Source organism: Bufo bufo, chromosome 6 (assembly GCF_905171765.1).
Source record: "Bufo bufo chromosome 6, aBufBuf1.1, whole genome shotgun sequence".
Classification (NCBI taxonomy): domain Eukaryota; kingdom Metazoa; phylum Chordata; class Amphibia; order Anura; family Bufonidae; genus Bufo; species Bufo bufo.
Window position 1 is genome coordinate 371,234,690 of NC_053394.1, and position 4,180 is coordinate 371,238,869.

At 46.7% G+C, this 4,180-nt stretch overlaps 1 pseudogene; it reads right to left on the reverse strand.

Annotated features, from left to right (window-relative positions):
- Positions 1-3,310: 3,310 nt before the first annotated feature.
- LOC121006440 lies at positions 3,311-3,512 on the reverse strand (annotated as a pseudogene).
- Between the last annotated feature and the right edge of the window lie 668 nt (positions 3,513-4,180).

Here is a 4,180-nt window from a genome sequence, read left to right on the forward strand (position 1 = left end):
TCACTTTGTGACATTTTAGAACATTGCAAATTTTTTGACATAAACATAAAATCAATTCTAGACCGAATCCCACCTTTATCAGATACAAAAGTGGGAGGCGGCGGACTCCCCATCACCCTCCCCGCATCAATCAGAGAAAAATCAGCAATCAATTTTTGCAACTTATGGCCTGTGCTGTCAACCTTCCCCCCCTCAATTGTGCAGTTAAAATCCCCAATTAACAACGTAGACAACCTGCCAACAAGATAGAACGGTAATTTGTCCAGCAGCTCCATTCTGTCCTTTCTAACAGCTGGACAATACACATTTACTACACGGAATCGCCAACCTTTGTGTTTGATCACAGCGATAATACATCGTCCCACTTCAACAATTGTATAACTGTCAATAACGTAATTTTTATTCCCCAACAGAATACCCACCCCATCATTTTTATTAATACTGGAACCTGACCACACTGCGTCACCGTATGGCCAGTCTCCAGCAGGAACAGGTGCAGAAATCCCACATTCCTGTAGACAGGCAACGTCCGGGTGTTGGTTCCTAACAAAGTCCAAAACGGCAGTACGCCGAACTTTTGAGGTAATGCATCTAACGTTTAAGGATAAGACTTTGTGGATAGTTTGTCCCCCCATTGGAGCATTTTGTTGAAGGCATAGTTATATATACCCCAACGGATTTTCAGCCGATCCCTCCTGGAGACATCCTTCCGGAGGCACAAAAGCTTAGAGGTCCGGCTACATCTAAAAAAGACGTGGAATTTTCCTCTATCATAGGTTGAGGATATGCCTCCTGACGAATTGGGCTCTGGACATTAGGAGCGCCCTCTGGTGGCAGCAGGCGAGGTCTCTTAACAACATTAACTGGATCCTCCTCTGCTGCAAGATACGGGCATGTCACTGCTCCCAGCAAAATCACTCTGCTCCCCCCCACCTTCCCCCTCAGGGGTCTCCACCACTGTATCCCACCTTAATAACTCGGGGGTATCAGACATATGGATGCTCTCACCTTCCCCCTGGATGTCAGCCCTGGCATCAAAGAGCAGGGCCAGTTCAGCAGCGACCTTCTGTACCTCCTGATCCTGGGTGGGAGCGATGTAATCCATAGCAGGGTTGAATGTGCTCTCCTGCTGTTCCTCCTGGCTGGTGACAGGCTGCGATCCTGCCTGTGACGCTGAAGCTGTAGATCGGTGCTCAGACTGTGTAATCACAGACTGAGAGCGCTGCTGTGAGGCGGGGGGCGTGGCCACCGGGCGCTCTGTGGAGGGGCGGTCCCGCCCTGTCTCTTGCCGCTCTTTCTGTGAAGCTGACACTGGGGGCTCGTTTTGCTGCAGCTCTGGTTGTGAGCAGGCCCCTGCAGACGTGCTCCTCTGTTCCTCACAGTTAGAAGCTGACACTTGGCTCTTCTGAGCGGCGCCCTGCTGCCCAGGTCTGGGGATATGGTTCCGGTCTTCTCCTGTAGCCTGGGGCTCAGTAGCCTTCCTCTGGGTCGGTTCTGCTGTGCTGGATCTTGCGGCCTCAGCATAAGACCGTGCTCTGTATCCTCTGGCAGGGCAATTATTAAAGGCATGACCTTCTTTGTCACATAAGTTGCAGACAAGTTCATTTGTACTGTCCCTCGCAATGTGTCCGGTTTTCTGGCACTTTTGGCATACACGGTCCACTTGCGTGCAGTGTTCTTGTATATGACCATACAGCTTACACCGCCTACAATAGCTGGGGGCATCCTGGAAAAAGATCAGACCTCTATCCTTGCCCAAAGTAAACGACTGCGGCGCATGCCGCCAGGTCCAGCTGGGTCCGGGCGAAAACGGACGAAGAACTTGTGTTTCCCCGTCCATAGTCCATGGCTGCCCATAATCTTGTGGAAATACACCACCTCGCAGAATTTTGTGAGGAATAAGTAGATATCGTCCACATCCACGTACGGGTTGTACATAAAAACAATAAGGTGGACATCACGGTTATAAAGGGCAGTGAAGGTGAGCCCCTCCAGTTCCGGATTATTCCAGTTAGCTTCCAGAAAAAGATATAGGTTGTGGCAGGCGGCAACAGACATCAGCACCAGCGTACGGCGGCCTCCGATCTGGTCTTGCAAGAAGAGTATGTCGGACTTCTGTACGTGAAGTGTCTTGAACAAGACTTCCTTTACAAGATATTCTTCCGTAAACTTCTGTTTCTGTTCATCAGCGACATGAATAGCAAACGCGTTGCGGACCCGAAAATCCTCGGTCCGAGCAAATTCAATATTCACACCCATGGTGCGTGGTGATCGCCAGTCACTGGCTCCCAGTCCCTTCTCAGCGGGGTGATCCTGGATCCATGCCTCTCAGTTAGATCTACACTTGATCTTAGCCAAAAGGCCGAGAAGCGATAACCTGAAAAGACCACTTCTGAAGGTGATAGACTACAGGCCCCTGCCCCAGACACAGTCCGGGAGGCTTCTTTCTCTCACAAACCAGGGAAAACGTGCGTCCTACGCTCAGAAGTCACCAGCATTATGCTCCTCTTTGTGTTCTCCATCTGCATAGCTCCACCCCCACCCGCCACTTTTGGTCACGCCTTTTCTGGTGCCAAAGCACGCCAAGCATAAAAACTGATAGGAGGAGTGAGTGAAAAAAAAAAGGGTATGCTTTGTTGATTGTGATGTCAGGGCCCTTGTGATGTCATCCACTGACCTGACTTTACCTCTGACCTGACAAGCCTCCTGTGACACGTGCAGTGTTCCGTCCATTGTCCAGACAAGGTAGGTCCAGCTGCTGCTGATACATAGGAAGTGCTGGACTACTTTTTAGCCTCCAAGTAATCCAGTTCAAAAGATCCACAAGAGGGAGACACAGGCAAACTTTACTCATTTATTATTGCGGCACTGGAAAAGCTAAATGGTTACATCCAGCCAACTTGCTACAACAATACTAAATGGTCAATTCACAGGAACAACTCAGCATCCCAAGTGTGCACAACAGGCCCGCCCAAAGCAAAACTAAGGTGCGTGGAGGTCCAAACACTTCATTCAGGTGATAAGCCAATTAACCAATCATCAGTCTTAATTGGATTTAGGGTGTGAGGAGACTGGCTGGCTGGCTTGGTTGCTTGGTGCTGGAACAAACCAACAGCTGATGCAATTAGGAGATTGACAAACTAGATGCAGGTATTCTAGGCAGAAAGCAGCACTGCACTGACTGGGCAGACAGAGGAGAAGCTGAAGTGCAGACTCCGGAGGGAGGCAGGACGCACGCAACTTTCCACTTGCTTGCTGGAAGGATGCTTGCAATCAATCAATTTCATTCTGTTTTTCCATACTGGATTAGAAGGGGTGCACCAGTCCTGGAGGTACTGCAATACCAGGTCAATGCGTGGAGTGGACAGAGCAAGCTCTTTTTCCATCTCCCTGTTCGAAAAATCCATTTAATATATGGTCCCCAGATAGGGGACGTATCAGATATTAAACTGATAAGAACAGATTTTTTTTTTTTTAAGTTGATATTTACCCATTTAGGGGTAAAAATCTTTTATTAAAACCATTGAAGTATTACATTTACATAATTATAATAAAACCATTTTACAAAGAAACTTATTAAATAACAGGTTTTATAAAATCATATAACAGACCTCCATTCCCTTAAAAACCACTTGTGGCACATAAAAGGCGCATTCTTTTTATCAACAAGGTAATATTTGTATAATTCATCTAAAACCATCTTTAAAACATTTTCTTCGGTAATAACATCATGTTTAAAACATAAAATATTCCGAGCTGACCATAGAGCTACTTTGACACAGTTCGTGATCTTCCATGCCATAGTCTTTTTGATTCTTGATGGGCATTCCAGGCACCCATAAAACACACCGTCCATTTTTAGCTCTTTTAGTCCTGTAATTTTCTTCATCAAGGGGAGCATCTTTATCCATATTTTTTGTGCAGTAGCAGTACCAGAATAGATGGAAAACGTCCTCCTCCTCTCTGCATGCGGTGCTTGACAGTCCTCTTCGGTGCTGGAATCCCCGACACTCGTGTACGCAGCTCATGGCCAGGTCCTTCTGTGTATTAAAAAGATAATTTATATTAACATCTTTCCATATCTGTTTGCATTTGGTTTCATTAAAGTTCTTTATAGGGGCCATCATTTTTTCCTCATTAATTTCTTTTAAAATCACTCTACTGTTCTTTAAAACCTCTA